At 38.3% G+C, this 17,493-nt stretch overlaps 1 long non-coding RNA gene across 1 annotated transcript; it reads left to right on the top strand.

The window, feature by feature from the left end:
* Positions 1-3,074: 3,074 nt before the first annotated feature.
* Positions 3,075-16,648, top strand: LOC110680364. The gene is made up of 2 exons (XR_002502844.1): positions 3,075-3,269; positions 16,583-16,648. It is a non-coding gene; the product is annotated as an uncharacterized LOC110680364 (long non-coding RNA).
* The last annotated feature ends 845 nt before the right edge of the window (positions 16,649-17,493 follow it).

Consider the following 17,493-nt stretch of genomic DNA (forward strand, 5'->3'; position numbering starts at 1 on the left):
ATTTTTTTATGATAATTCTGGAAGTTTAAATACCATTCTAGGAATATTGCGAAAATATTCGGAATTCTAGTAAAACTCTAGAATTGGGGTGGGAATAGAATTCCGGATAGAATTGGGTCCTAAAATTTGTAATGAAATCTTGTTTTTATTTAATAACACGAAAGAGCATCTTACTGCAACTACTTTAGCAATATTTCCCGCTCAAATAACGTTTGTATCATGTTTAAACCTTAATTTAAAAATTGGGTCCATAAATGAACCTTGACACTTAAGATCATGTTTGACGTTCGCTTAGTCGACAAAAACACCACAGGGGTTGTAGTTTTACCACTGGGGTTGATCCTATCTGACATTTCGGAAGGGACACGGAAAACAAAATAACCCAAAATTTGAGTTTAGCCAAGGAGTGTGACAAAATCTAAAAAAATGTTTTTGGACTCAAACAAACGGAAAACATTAGAAAATTGAGTAAACATGTGTTATTGCGCTAAACTTAAGCGTTTGGCTCTAAAATTGGGACAGGGCTTTAGGACCCTATTCTGTGGGTATCTTTGAGACGGTATTTCTGTGAGATCTATGAGATTGCGGTGGGATTCCTGCGAATTATTATATGAATATTTGTAATTCTGAAAATCAATCTTTGTAATTATTGTAAAAACCTTTAAGATTCCGTTGATCTCCAGTTCCGTTGAAATTTCAAAGCAAAGCTTTAAGCTTTTGAATGTCGATAAATATTTTATAGATTTCAATGGGATTTTTTGTGAAATCTATAAGAATTTTTATAATTTCAAAGGGAACCCTGGTGTTTTAGGAGAGATCCTCATTGAATCCTAACGACTACCAATGGAATCACTACAATTCCCATAAAAAGCTCTACATATAAGTTCTAGAAATTCCAAGGATACTATCAGAAACCCCACCAAAATAACGAGAATATCACAGAAACACTTTCCGGAATTCAACATGCTGTTAAGAAAACACACGGGGAGAATCAAAATTCTACCCCAATTTTACAAGAATCTCAGTACTGGTGCTAGAAAATATGTAGTTCCTAATTGATAGCTGTAGTCTCAAGATCTCTTTATAGATGTTAAGCTAATATAAAAAATCATCAATCACTGGCGTTGGCGAAGACCGAAAACCACTCAGAAAATTCTTTGATGTACCATCATCATAAAATCATGGACATAAAGAGAATACCAGACTAATCGCAAAATTACACTACAAATCTTGTTAAATTACAGCACCTTCATGATTTTGTGCAAATTGTCGAGTAATCGATTAAATTCAATGCATTTCCTTCATATGCATGATTGTATTAATTTTAAGCGTCACTCTGAATAGATTGTTCTTTACGTGCAGAATGCAACTTCAGTCACTGCTCATGTTCGAAAGTAGTAAGCACTACATGTTCGAAAAGTTTTTTATTCATACCAAAAGTGTAGTAAACTTTGTGGATTTTGTTTTTGAGTAGATGCTACATGTAGTAAAGTTCAACGTTTTTTATTCATACCACTAAACTAAATAATATATAACGACTATACAGCTTGTCAACACGTGGTGTTTTGGTTTGTTTTGATGAGTGCACAAACTTGCTAGTATCTATACCACACTCCCAAAATATATGTCAACATCATGGCCTACTTGATTCGGTCGTATATATAAGTTGATTTTTTTACTTTTGTCCAAGGGACGAAGCACTGTGCGACGCGGCGAAGTTGGTCAAAAATCGAACATCCATTTTTAGTCGCGAAGCAGTATAGTGGTTATCACGCCCAATGGTATGGGTGCCCTAGTGTAGAAGTAGTTGTGAACCTTAGAGGAAAACAATATGCACTCTGTCTCGAAAAACACCCAGAATCCGGGTGTAAATCTTTCAAATTGGGTAATATTTCCATATGCATTTTGATGAGTCTGGAAAGCGTGTGCAAGTTTCTTTGAGGAAAACAAAAACAAACTGTGTATGACGAGCGTATGCTAGTCTACGTGTGTTCAAATGTCACTAAGCTCTATATTGACAAAGAAAAATAAAGCTTTGTATCGAGGCACCATTATCATTCTTTTCCGTATCGATTCGTAAAGCAACGTAAAGGTATTCTGGTATATCGTATTACGTATGACAGGTTTCAATTGTTTTGATTTTCCAAGGGAATATTTGAAACCGAATATGATTCTTTTTGTCGATCGCTATCGATTTGTCATATGAGCGTCTTTAAAGCTCGATATAAATAAATGTGAAGAAATTTAAAGATATGGTTGACCGGGATATGTCATTGTTCGAGACAGATGATTTAAAATTTCATAACAACAGTAGATTGTTGCTGCGAAGTCAATAAGCTATGGATATTGCGATCCATCTGTTGTCTCAATGCAGGGGAAGAGTTGGCCTCGAGAATGGCCAGTACTCTAGCAGCAGGCATACATATTTACTTTAATACCTACCAATTTAAGAGCATCCTTCTGGTTATGTAAGGTGATAATCCAAAATGCTGATTAGCAATGTTTCGGATCTGAAGGAAAAAATCCGAAAAAGAATCATATTCGGTCTTAAATATTCCGATCCATGGAAAATCAAAACAATCGAGACCTGTCATACGATGTACCAGAATACCTTTACGTTGCTTTACGAATCGATACGGAAAAAAATGATAAAGGTGCCTCGATATAAAGCTTCATTTTTCTTTGTCAATATATAACGTTACTTAGACATCATACGTTACTCATTTTCTATGAATATTCATGAAGGTAACTAAAGCTCAATCGATAAAACATGATCGAACGAAATTTCGTAACATTTCTTTGATTATTTATAATGCATGCTTGATAAAGAAAGTTACTCATAAGGTTTTATAGATTGATGAAGATACTTGAATAAACGTAACGAAATTAACAGTAAAGAACAACCGACAGAAATATTTATTATTGGAAAAAGATATTTAAAGTAGTTCATAGGATGGTTGACCGGGTAATTGAATTCAAATTAAGCATACTAAAAGTGCAACAAAAATTTTGGAACTGTCGAAATAAAACGAAAAATTAAATCGTAATGCAAACACATATTTATTTAATTGAATTTGGAGATTTCCAAACCATTTACCTAGCAAAAGCAAACCAACTTTTTGTTTGGCAAAATTCAAAGTAAAGTCGATAAAACAAACTAAAATTTATTTGTAAACCATTTTCTTCCGTGATACTATTTAACTTTATTTTATAATTCTTACAGATGGCCCGGTCGTGAATTTAGATGCACTCATTTGGAAATGATTAAGGTAATTGATGCTAGTTCAAATATTTTGTCCATCATTTAAGATTGGTTGAAACAGTATCCTCTAGTGATCCTTCAAAAGAGATACGCAGAAGCTTACATTTCTGTCAAATTGTGAACCAATCGAGCAGCTGTCAAAGCGTGAGCCAAACGAACATGCGTTAAATATGTTTGTTTGGAATTTATTTTGAGTAATTCGCTTGAAATTATTTCGTTAATTGTTTTGCATGAAGCAAAATATATGAAATATTTTTCTTTTTTGAATGTTTTTCAAAGCAAGATTTAGTTGTTGATTTTTTCTGCTGTTTATTAGTTTGGAAATGTAGCTCAAAGATTCATAACGAAACAAAATACACTTTTTACCAATGAGGAGTTCATGTCCGTGTTACAATATTATTCTCGACGCCGAGCAAACTCAGCATTGCTGGTCTGTTGCCAAATCATTCCATTTTACTTCCGCTTATCTCTCATATATAGGGCTTTTCATGTGACAGGCCCTTCTATGCATTTGTTTACATCGGTAGAGGACCGGTGCATACACGTGGCTGTCATTTTCATATAGAAGAACTGTCAAAGAGCTTCCCGATCAGCTGTTTTGGGACGTCATGTAAATAGGCCTATAGTTCCCCACCTTATTGGACTTATTATTTATTCGCATTTTCGCACTTATGAAGCCGTACTTCGCAGTCCAGTAGTGAAAGAATATAAATACTGCTTCGCTTTAGAGAATGGGTTAACCAACGTGCGTAGTTTGACTTTTGACCAACTTTTCCGCGTCACAACTCGATTCTCAATAGTGCGCATAATGCACACGGCGGAGGGCATAGATGCGCACTATAGCGAAGTGACCCAGATAGCCCGTAGCGGTAAACACGCAGGCTTTTCAGCAAGACCAAGCTGAGGGTCGTGGGTTCGAATCCCACCAGTCGAGGATCTTTTCGGGTTGGAAATTTTCTCGACATCCTAGGGCATAGAGTATCTTCGTACCTGCCACACGATTTACACTTGCAAAAATGGTCATTGCCATAGTAAGCTCTCAGTTAATAACTGTGGAAGTGCTCATAAGAACACTAAGCTGAGAAGCAGGCTCTGTCCCAGTGGGGATGTAACGCCAGAAAGAAGAAGAAGCGAAGTGACTCGCGACGCAGCAAAGTTGACTATTGAGAATCGAGCTGTGACGCGGCGAAGTTGGTCAAAAATCATACTTTGCGCATTGGTTAACCCATTTTTTCAACGCGAACCATTATACACAATACTGTTGCGCAGTTCCGACAGTTTTTTCGGCTGCTTGGGCACGTCAGGAGTTAATCATCAATATTAACCTCCTTTTCCCAAGCAGCCTTGATAGCCGCGTAGTGTCGGTAGCGGTTGTTTCAACTGGCTAAGAATTAACACTACGGACTGCCTGTTCCGGTGGTAAAAGTCCACCTCACAGGTGACCCCTAATTTATGGTGTGATGCGTACCGTGCCTAGGAATGAATGGTTAGGGGGGTCTAAATAAAACCTAACCGCTAACGGAGCCTGTGGGGTACCAGGGCGCCCTCCACAGTATTGAGTCCTTCCTGTGCTACCCGGAGCAATGGTGCAGGTGACCTTGTGTTTCTCCGAGATAATCGGCTGCCCTTCTTCAGTCTCTATCCTGAGGCTCAATAAGGGTGGGATTATGAATATCTTGACATTTAATTTAAATTATCACCTATATGGATTCGCATTATGCGTTTTACACAGTGTATTCTGTGCTCTTTCGCCTTTGGCGACTTGAAATAGATACCGATCTGGTTTTTTCGTTGGTGGTCTTTTTCGTGTTGAAGATTACAAAAAGCTTAATCCTGCCTAGTTTGGGTAGTGGCTACGGTTAGGTTAGCTCAGATCAATCTTCAGCATAAAAGAACGGCAACGATCAATCTTTGCAGACTCATGCAAAATGGTGCAGCCCAAGTGGCGCTAGTTCAAGAACCCTACTTTCGTAGAGGGAACTTCTATCTAGGTAACCTTGTGGACCCAGTTTTTGCTACTTTCAGCAAACTTGAAATGGCAAACTCGCGCTCCATGCCCCGCGCATGCGTACTCGTTAATAAAGCAATCGTTGCTACACTCATTTCTGAGTTAACTACCAGAGATGTATGTGCTGTCACAATTGATGTTTCTGTTGGTGACCTATCTATTTATTTTGTTATAAAGTTGTTGAAAATAAACAAAAAAAATATCTTAAAGGGAAATAAAACACATTATGTTATATTTTCTGTTTTATTATGTTCTATGGATGACGGAGCCTAACAAAATTATATCATAATATGATATGCAAATCATATTCTGATAAAATTTTATTATATTTCTGTTACAAGCCTCTAGTCGGGTAACTATCTATTTATTTTGTTATAAAGTTGTTAAAAATGAACAAAAAAATATCTTAAAGGGAAATAAAACACATTATGTTATATTTCTGTTTTATTATGTTCTATGGATAACAGCCTAACAAAATTATATCAAAATATGAATATGCATATCATATTCTGATAAAATTTTATTATATTTTTGTTACAGCCTCTAGTCGGGTATCTATTTATTTTGCTACAAAGTTGTTTAAAAATGAACAAAATAATAACTAAAAGGAAATAAAACACATTATGTTATATTTCTGTTTTATTATGTTGTATGGATAACGGAGCCTAACAAAATTATATCATAATATGATATGCATATCATATTCTGATAAAATTTTATTATATTTTTGTTACAAGTTCGTCTGTAATTTTGTCTCGGATTACGCTCACCCATAGTGGCATGACATCGTCAATTTCCACAGTAGAGGAGCAGAGACTCTTTGCGTGCTCAAGCTTCTTCTCTACAGAAGTTATCCACGCTGATAGAGATTTCTTATCTCCTTTATACGGAACAATCAGCTTGATTGAGTCCGGAACACGAGACGGGTTAAAGGAAGCCACTCTGTTTGGTGTTGTTACCATCCTAGAGGGTCCTATTTCCAGTTCGTCTAATCTGGCTTTGCGTCAAGCGAGGCTATTTGCAACCCTCTGCTGTTCGAGTTGGCAGCTAGTTGCTTCAATCGAACGGTTTGGTGCAGGCCTCTTCGCTGTCTTCGCGTTCTTGTGAGAGTGAGGCGATCTGCAACCTCTGTTCTGTAAGTTGAGCGGTGAGCTGTTCGATTTGTCTCGATAGCTCTTCCGTCATTCTTCTTGTTTGCATGAACTTCACGAATTAAAAATTTGGAAACGGTTTCCGAAAAGGAATTCTCTTAATTCTCAAAATCCCGATCGATTGATGCGAGGATTTTGGTTCGCCTAATTAAAAATTATTGTTAACCGGAGAAATTTTGTGCGCTAATCGCCGTTACTTCACTAATCTCACTACCTAAAGGATTAACTATTCGTTCACTAAAAATGTAATTCACTTGTTTTCTTCACGGATTATTTAAAAGATTTATCATTCGCTAGTAGTATTCACGGTAACACTCACTCAGGGTTAGTTAAATATTTGTTAGTATTCACTTTTCTTTCGACTGCGCCTTATGTTTTATTAGTTTGTTAAAAATGATAATAAAAAACTTACTTACAATTTTTTTTTTGCGATAAGCCGTCGCGGATGATGTGCTAAACCGGCACAATTGGGATGATGGGGTGTGGTAGCGTGGTTCCAGTCTACCGTCCGATGAATCCGGTGTGCAGGGATTCAACGCAAAGTCTCCGATGTTCCCTCGAAGATGCCTCCTTGAATCGAAGATATTCCTTCTTGACCTTTGTCGGCCGGTCGAATTCACTACACACTTTTTTCACTCACGGCACTACTTCATCCTACCGACTGCGCCAATTACCAGTTGGACTTTCAAATATGTCTTTTTAAAAAACTAAAAACGATCTACACGGTTTGAGACACTGAAACTAGACTGATTTATTGTTCGTATTCGCCCCTAGCTACCTGGTCCCTAACGCTACACTTTTCAACTTTGACTCGGACTCTGTACCACGGACTCTGGACCACGTTGAATTCCACCGGATGGTGTCGTGTTACGCCGTCGTCGACTGTTGTTCTTCCAATTGTTGAATTATGCGCTGCAGTTCAGACTGCTGGTGTTGCAGTTTCGCTACCTGTTGTTGGAGAATGCGTTCCTCTCATTGGGTGGTTGCCAGGTGTGACCTCGTGCTACTCCGTTTACTTCCGTAACTTATATATATATATATATATATATATATATATATATATATATATATATATATATATATATATATATATATATATATATATATACTATATATTATATATATATATATATATATATATATATATATATATATATATATATCTATATATATATATATATATAATATGTATATATATCTATATATAATATTATATATATATATATATATATATATATATATAATATATATATATATATATATATATATATATATATAATATATATATTTACAAAAAAATATAGGTATTAAGAAAAAAAAACAAAAAAAAAATTGCGCAATAAAACACTTCGAGACCACTGTGTCACTCGGTGTGTGAATATTACTTCAACAAAATGTTTTGGAAAAATAATCAAAAATATGTCAATTAATTGAGCGGAAGTACACTTCGAGACCACTGTGGGAATATCACTCAAACAACGGGGACTAACAGCAACCAAGTAGTGCGGATGGTATACGACTGGAGAGGAAACAATACCCTACAATCTCCTTTCTGCTGTTCTAGCTGCGAGGACAGAATGTAGCGGCGTGGTGCGATCGTCTATTTCTGCAGCTTGGTTTGAAGCGATGGAATGATGACGCCGATCGAGATCCACTTGCAGCCGATCACTTTTCGGCCCGGAGGTAGCTCGACCAGCTCCCACGTGTTGTTCTCGATCTGAGCTCGATATTCGTCGTCCATTGCTTGCTTCCACAGTTTCGCTTCAGGTCCCCTCAATGCTTCGGACGGAGTACGTGGATCACCATCGGTTGATGGTTGACACCTGGCTGCTAGTCCTTGTTGCCGGTCACTAGCTACGGGTCCAGGAAGGTCGATGGCGCTTCCTGCGTCCACGTAGATATCAGACTCGGGTTGGTTGTCTGAAAATCGATCGGAAGAGAGTCCTCTACTCGGAATGAAAAAAATCTTTTAAACTTGCCTGGCAGGTAGCGCTCCCGTCCACTGCGCCTCAACGCCTGTGACTCGGGCAGATTTGAAGATGATCGCGGAGGGAGCGCAGAGTTTGTCACGTCACGAATTGGATCTAGAAATTCTTCATCTTCAGAGTTTGATTTGATGTTCTTCCCCAGGCACTATTCCATCTTCGACGTCGATTGCTACTGTTCGTACCGGTTCGGATCCTCATGTATCGGAAACGGATCGCCCAGGTCTAGTCGTACGACTTTTCGCTCCGGGCTGCAACCTGCATGCTGTTGGAAGACGATGGTTTCTCTCCTGCTTCACTCACGAAGGTAACATCTCGACTCTTGATGATTTTCTTCGATTTCGGATCCCACAGACGATATGCTTTTGTATCCTCGTCAAATCCAGTGAGAATACATTCGAATGCCTTTGCATCCCACTTTTTGCGCTTCGGCTTCGGAACGTGTGCCATTACCTTCGAACCGAAAACACGAACGTGCGCCAGATTTGGTTTCCTACCGCTCCAAACTTCATCTGGGGTCGCCGAGTGTCCTTTGGTAGGAGACCTATTGATGAAGTAGACTGCTGTCGCTGTAGCTTCTGCCCAAAACACTTTCTGGAGATTCGCTTCGAAAAGCATACATCGCGCTCGTTCGACGATGGTTCTGTTGACTCGCTCCGCCAGACCATTCTGCTCAGGAGTGTAGTCCGCCGTTGTTTGATGACGGATTCCCAAACGCATCAAATGGTCCTCCAGTTTCCGATTCGTGAATTCTTTACCGTTATCGGTGCGTATCGTCTTCCGTTTCTTCCCAGAGTGTCGCTCAGCCATGCAACGGAAATTTTCAAAAAGCTTCATATACATTCTGCGCTGATTTCTCTTCCAGGAAATATACGAAGATTCCACGGGACTTGTCATCTGTGAAGGTCAAGTAGTAGCGGCTGCCACCCAACGATGGGACCCTCCATCGGCCCGCAGATATCCGAATGGACCACCTCCAGTACATCCGACGCTCGTGAACCGTATTTGCTAAATGGTAAACGTGTCTGCTTACCTTATAGAACAAACCTTGCACTTGTCGTTGCTCCTGGGCGGCTCTGCATATTCAATTCCAGAAACCAAGCCACGCTTCATCCGATGTAAGCTGTCGTAGTTGATGTGACCAAGTCCCTTGTGCCACAGAGCTGCAGTTTCATTCGATGCACATGCCAGTGCTCTTGAAGACTGCACCAGGTCCAACTTGAACAGGTCACGCTTCCTACTACCATCCTACGCCATCCTTGTTGAATGTTACCGTGTGTCCTCGTTGCACTATTTGGCTCACCGAAAGCAAATTCGATGACAAATCGGGGAATCACTTGCACCTCATCCACCGTAATCGCCAGGGGTCGTTCGGCCAGCATGCGGGTTTCAATTTCATGCTTCCTTTGGCAATAATCTTCATCGCACCGCGGTATGCGGCAATAACACTTGCGGAAACTCCTCCAGATGCTGCGCTGACTTCGTAAAATGATTGGATGCTCCCGAGTCGAAATACCAATCGTTATCGTCCTCTTCAACCGCTGACATCACCGTGCACCAGGCATTTCCGTCGCTTTTTTTACGGCTCTCTTGTCGAGCACTCTCTTGCAATGTGGCCGAATTTTGTGACAGCGCCTGCATTACGGACCTTTGCTTGATAATGGATTCGTTTTTTTCACTTTGCTTGATTGATTTCCGGCCATGCTGTTGCTAGCCAATGCGGGCCCCCGACGTTGGCACTCTGATCTCCTGCAAGCAGTTTTGTCTTGATGACGTCACCTGCAAGCTGCATTACCGTAAGCCTACCATTAAAGTAGTCTTAAAGTGGAAATGGGCACTTTTACAGTTGAACTAATGCAAGAATGTCGATAAAGCAATCACGCAATTTATAAAGTGATATAAGGGTAGCAGTGCAATTCATAAAGTGATATAAGTGCATTGATACATTCGCAATGCAGGGTTAATGCTTTATTGCTTGACAGCTCTTGAAATTTGCTGAATAAAAGCAATGTTGTTGATATGTAGTAGAATAAGTGCAATTTTATAATGCTCGTGGTTAATTGGGTATTCATGCTTATTCAAAAGTAATGTCACAATAGCACCTTTTATCCTGATTGAATATAAAGTGTTCAAATACGCATTATTTTACTTTTTCCAATAAAAACGAAAATTAAATGCACAGAAAACTTTGGCCCTTTTCCCATGTTTGTCCAGAACGATGGAAGGAACACAACATAAGAAAACTAGCGATTTTCATCAAGTCTGCCTTGATTGTCGTTGGCAAGCTGGAGTTCTCTTGCAATTCAAAATAACTTTTGTGTCATATTTCGTGTGTAATATCGGTGCCTCCCTCCCAGTTTGGAACTACTGCTTGGTGGCCTTCGAAGTGCGATACACTCTGAAATAATAGAAATCATAAAAGGTTTAAATATCAAACATTAATCCCATAAATAACACGACACCGCTAAACCCTCTGCGTTTACTACCAAAACGTCAGAGGTCTACGTACTAAGACACACGATTTAAAATTGCGGTTGTCAAGTTGTGACTACGACATTGTTGTTCTCACAGAAACGTGGCTTCGGCCTGATATAAGTAACTCGGAACTGTCATCTGATTACACAATCTTTCGTTGTGACCGCAATAAGACTACAAGCAATTTATCAAGAGGTGGTGGGGTGCTTGTCGCAGTCAAAGGCGATTTGCAGTGTACAGAAGTGTCATTGTCCGATTGTGCTGACCTTGAGCAAGTGGCAGTATGTGTGGAGCTTCCTAACCAAACGTTGAATATCTTCGGAATTTACCTCCGTCCAAATTCCGAACCAAGTTTGTATTCTACTCATTCTGCTGCCGTTCAGCGCGTATCCGACTCAACGTCAAACAACGATGTGATCTTGGTATTTGGTGACTACAATCTTCCTCATTTACAGTGAAGCTTTGATGAAGATGTAAAATGGTTACCTGCCTACAAATGCGTCCAGCGAACAAGAAGTTTCTTTGACAGAATCAATCATGGCCTGTGGGCTGGTGCAGATTAACTCCTTCACAAACCGGAGTCATCGAATTCTTGATTTAGTTTTTACAAACTTCTCGGACATATCCGAATTATCGCAGCCAGTTTTACCGCTGCTGCCAATTGATGACCATCATCCGCCGCTTGTTTTACAAATTGATGTTTGCTTTTCCGCACCCAGTCAGCTTGACCCAGACCCGAATATCTTGGGCCTCGATTTCCGACGATGTAACTTTTCCTCGCTTAATAACTTACTGGATTCGGTTGATTGGGATAATCAACTACTTGGTCACTCCGTTGATGAAAGTGTCGGCTTGTTTTACGACAAAATGTACGAAATACTCCGCTCAGTCATCCCTCGTCGCCGATGCGTTAATCTTGGTGTTGATAGAAAACCGTGGTGGAATCCAGAATTGAGAAACATGCGCAACAGACTGAGAAAAGTTTCGTAAACGATATTTTGCTAGCAAAACGGTTGAAAACAGGAATCTGCTTTGCCTAGTGGAATCCTCTTATAATGAGCTTATCGATATGAGCTATCGCAGGTATCTTGAGAATTTGCAGCTTACCGCCAAAAACAACCCCTCGAAGTTCTGGAAGCATATGAAGGCACAAAAAAGCAAGCCATGGTATCCCGAACAACGTTACTTACGGGGACATTAATGCCACCACCACATGTTGAAGCCGCTGAACTATTTTGCGAAATTTTTCCAAAGCGTGTACTGTGCCACATCGCCTCGTGTCTACCGGGGATGCTTCCAAAACGTACGAACTCACAACATTCATATCCCGCCTTTTCCAGTTTTCTCATCAAGAAGTATTGAATGCCCTACTTAGCTTAGATACAACAAAAGGTGCTGGGGTAGATGGCTTGACTCCCCATCTGTTGAAAAGCTGTGCTTCGTCTTTGGTTGCACCGTTGACCTTACTCTTCAATCGATCACTCAATGAGAACACGTTTCCTCAATTATGGAAAATTGCTACAATGGTTCCGGTTTACAAATCTGACAGCATTCGTCTTGTGGAAAACTACCGAGGAATCTCAATTCTCTGCTGCCTCGGAAAAATGCTGGAATCTATGGTACATAAAGTTGTAATGTCTGCATCAATATCGATTATTTCTCAGTACCAACATGGATTCATTCCTCACCGCTCGACAACTTCCAACCTCTTATGTTACACTAATGTACTGTTTCGTGAGATCGAACGGCGGAAGCAAGTAGACTCAATATACGTGGACTTCTCCAAGGCGTTTGACACTGTTCCGCATTTGTACGCTGTTGAAAAGCTGAGACATATGGGTTTTCCCGATTGGATATCTGACTGGATTTTGTCCTATCTCACTGATAGAAAAGCTTTCGTTAAAGTAAACTCTTCGCGATCCAGTACCTTCAGCATTCCTTCCGGTGTGCCACAAGGCAGTGTATTGGGACCACTGATTTTTGTACTCTACATTAACGACCTGTGTCATCGATTTTCATCTGGGAGACTATGCTTTGCTGACGACCTCAAAATTTTCCGAGTGATCAACTCTACTCTCGACTGCGTTGCTTTACAAGACGACATTGACTCGCTTCTTCAATGGTGTATCGAAAACGGAATGACGCTCAATATTGGAAAGTGTAAAGTCATAACATTTTGCCGCAGCTTGTCTTCGATCAACTACACATACGCTATAAATGGAACAACTCTGGAGCGTGTTGGGTCAATTCGCGATCTAGGAGTGGTAATAGACTCAAAATTGCGCTTTAACGAGCATATTACAGTTATCACCGCCAAAGCCTTTTCAGTCCTTGGGTTTATCCGAAGAAATGCATCGCAGTTCACCGATGTGTACGCTTTAAAAGCTTTGTTCTGTGCCCTTGTGCACAGTGTTTTAGAGTATGCTGCTCCTGTATGGGCTCCATACCACACATCCCTAATTATTCGGATAGAACGAGTACAAAAAATCATTTATCCGTTTTGCTCTTCGCCGCCTACCTTGGAACGATCCAATCAACCTACCGGACTATCCCGCACGTTGTCAGCTAGTGGATCTGGAGCTACTTTCAAACAGAAGGCTAAAGCTTCAAAGACTACTTGTACACGATATCCTGACGAATAACATCGACTGCCCTGATCTTCTTTGCGAAGTGCAACTAAGCGTTCCCAATCGTAGACTGCGGCATACAACCCTCATCGCCATCCCTTTACATAGAACGAGTTACGGATATCATGACCCTTTTACCACTTGTTTGAGGAATTTTAACTCTGTTTGTGAAATGTTTGATTTTAATGTGTCAAAAGATTGTTTTAGAGCTAGGATTAAGAATATAGTTTAATTAATTAGTCTGTACGGTAGTATTACCGAAGACGTTTACACAATAAATAAATAATTTGCAGGGTGTAGAATAGTGTGATAAAAAAAAAAAAAAAAAAAAAAAAAAAAAAAAAAAAAAAAAAAAAAAAAAATTTGACTATTTAATTGTGAACCCGTGCATAGGCCTATGGTTCATCGAGCAAACTTCAAACAGCTGTATCTCAATGAAATCTTAACCGACTTGAGCTCAATAGGTTTCATTTGAAAGCGTAGTCTAAAGTATTTGATTTGACTATAATCACATACTTTTCAACACATTAAGATGTTATTTGTAGCTAAAAATGTTTTTACAAACTTTCTTCAAAATTTTGGCAAATTTTCAATACATAGTCCGTTTTAGGTGAAGTGTTTCGGGAAAATTAGTCACTCACTATGAACCAGCCAAGTACTCATACTTTCAGACGTGCAATAGTTTTTCTTGCCCATCTTGCCCCCTAGAAGTGAAAATTCCATTTTCATTTTTCATTATAATTTATTTATTTCATCATTTAAATCTGTATGATGCGTCATAACTCGTTTAAAACTTTACTATTATGGATCCGACAGAAAAAAGGACAAACATTTTTTTAAATATATTTTTTCTGAATCTCCAAGCGTCGCGACTAATATTTGAATAGTGCGCTGTGTTCTATAATAGTTATGTCGGGAACAAGTCACAGGTCGCGTGTCCCACACGCGCGTTCCGATTTGGTGGGCGCGCGACAATAAAATTTCTGATTTATGCACAGATTACTGCATAACAACCAATATTTTTGTAATACTAGCCTTTTTATTCGATTGGATGAAAGATCCAAATTTGGACAAATTTCACTTGAAAATCGAATTTATAATTTCACATTTTTTTTCCAAGGGGTGATATCAGGTATCCAATATAGTTATTAGATTACCACTATCATGCGATTTGGGACGTATTTGAGGTTTTGTCCGACCTTTGTATGAAGGACCGCCACTGTGCGCTGCTGATTACTAAGAAAGAAATCGAAAATGAGCTACTCGGTTTTTGTACGTGTATTAAGTACGATTATTGATTTGTTCAATAAAATAAATGGGTGTTTTATTTTTACCTTTATTATTTTTTCCATGTTTGTGACAGTATCAGGGCATTAATTCGCATGCTATAAAAAATATCGACACGAAAGATTTATACTAGCGCCAATTAATGTTAAAAGCGTTCATGAAATGCTAAACCATTCAGTGATCCAGACGAACGAACGAGAAGCGTTTAAAAATGAGAATAGAACCAGTAACGTTCATGGATTGACTTGAACCAGAAGCGTTCATAAGGGAGGATATAATCAGTAGCGTTCATGGATTGACTTGAACCAGAAGCGATCATGGACTGATGAAACTGTTCATTGATCTAGACACAACAGTAGCTTTCATGGAGTGAATTCAATTAGCAGTGTTCAGAAAGTAAGTTCAACCAGTAGCGTTTATGATGTAAGATAAACCAATTGCAACTATGGAACTAAATTGAACCAGGAGCATTCACGGTGGGAATTGAGTTGAGTTGGTAGAGTTAAATGTGTTGCGTTTATGGACTTCATTGAATCAGTAGGACTGAAACAGTAGCGTTCATTAAGTGGATTAACGTTTGAGCAGATTGGATATGTATTATTCATGAATTGAGTTAAACCAGCAACGTATGGAGTGACTTGAGATGAACGTTAAAGGATTGGATCGAACCAATAGCGCTATAAAACTAATTGAATAAGTAGCGTTCATGGAATGATGTAAAACCGTTATGTTTTTGAATTTAGATTAGTCGGTTGCATTTATGGAATATAAAAAAAAATGGAAAATGGAGCATGGAATACATAAGAATAAAAAAATGCATAGAACTAGTACTCTAATTGTTATTAGATTTTGAAAAATCCGATAACATTCATGAAAGAAAATGAAAATAATGAGTAAAGATCGTATACATGGACTGAAAGATAAAACAGTGTTGGGAGATTGGATACGTATTTCTTAACGATATTGAATTCGTATTATACGGTATCGTTCACCATGTGCAGAATTTATTGAATGTAAAATGTACAGAAGTTGTAAGTTGTACAGAATGTTGAACCAGTAACGTTTAGAGTGCTATGTAACAGAACTTGTATAATTCAATGTATTGGTGGATTGTTGGTTTTTGGCCAATGGCGTTGAATGTATTTACCAAGATGATGAGGTTGATATTGAACTAGTACCTAGCGTTCAAAATATTGTTTGAACTATTTTCAGATCCAGCCGAGTTTGAAAAAATAAAGATATTTGTCCAGTGCTAGTCTTCTCAAAACTCCAGAAGACGATTTGTTTCATTTGATGGTTATTGTACAATATAGCGAAAAAAAATTAGACTCTTAAATTAGAATCAATATATAAATTATAATATAAACAATATTTTTGTGTGCTTACTGTAGTAAAACTCCACATACTTATATTAATCAACAATTACGTTGATTTTCAACATTTTTCTGGAGATCTCATTTATTGTTCATTTCCATCAAGTCGAGTTTGTCGTTATTTTTTTTTTTTTTTTTTGAAATATACGTGTCTTTATTCTGTGTTCAAAGTGTTCTACGGATATTTCAATTAAATAAAAGTTGAAAGGTCAGAATTCATAAGAAATTTTACATACAACTACAGTAAAATATTCATATATGTTTAATTTGTTTTTTGAGATTTTATATTTACGAGGGTCAAATTTTGGTTCTATTTGTTTTTGTGGAAAACAAAAGAGAAAACACGAAGATGTATATAGTGTAGACCGCATTCATGACAAGCATGATATCGCTAATAGATTCACGAAATTTCAGTTTATTTTCACAGGTATTTAGCACGATTAGGGTCTTCTTTAGTCGAGTGGTTAGAGTTAGCGGCTACAAAGCAAAGCCATGCTGAAGGTGTCTGGCTTCGATTACCGGTCGGTGCAGGATCTTTCCTTAACCCGTTAACGCCCAAGGTATCTCACAATTGGAATTCAGCTCCGTTTTTGTTATTCATAGTCGTATTCTCATAAATTAAACCTTATTTCACCAAAAAAAGTCTATGGTGGGGATCCAAAAAAATTCTTGAAATTGTGTCGTCCATATCTAGCTGTTCAATAAGTTTATTTTCAAGATTAATCAAAGATATTTTCATGCTCTCCGACCCATTACAATATAAACAAGTTGGAAAAAACTGCTGGTGAGGGGTAATTCATAAATTACGTCACGTACAGAAGAGGAAGGAGGGGGTTACAATGAAACGTGACTACCCATATAAAAATTGGGATCCATACAAAAAATGTGATACAGAGGAAAATTGAGGAGGATGAATATGGCAAAACTTTGCGTGACGTAATTTATGGACGTATCCTGATAAAGAAATTGCAACATAAAGAATACAAATTTCAGAGGCGAAAGGTGCATGCCAGAACTAAATCATTTAGTGACTTCAATTCAATTTTCTGCTCTACCACGGAAGTAAGATACAGACATACATACATTTCCATACATGTACATGTACAATTATGCACACTTAAACCATTTATACCAAAAACAAAATAAAATCTTACATCAATATTCTGATTTAGAAAAAAACCTACAGATATTTCAGAATAGTCTTCATAAAGATTATATAAAACATGCCAGCTGGTAATGGAAACATAACTATCAAAATATTTTTTTCTGGGTCAAGTTATTAGTATAGAATGTGACTCGGATCTGACAGTGATCGAAATATATAT

This window comes from Aedes aegypti, unplaced genomic scaffold, assembly GCF_002204515.2.
Source record: "Aedes aegypti strain LVP_AGWG unplaced genomic scaffold, AaegL5.0 Primary Assembly AGWG_AaegL5_hic_scaff_1230_PBJ_arrow, whole genome shotgun sequence".
In the NCBI taxonomy this organism is placed as follows: Eukaryota; Metazoa; Arthropoda; class Insecta; order Diptera; family Culicidae; genus Aedes; species Aedes aegypti.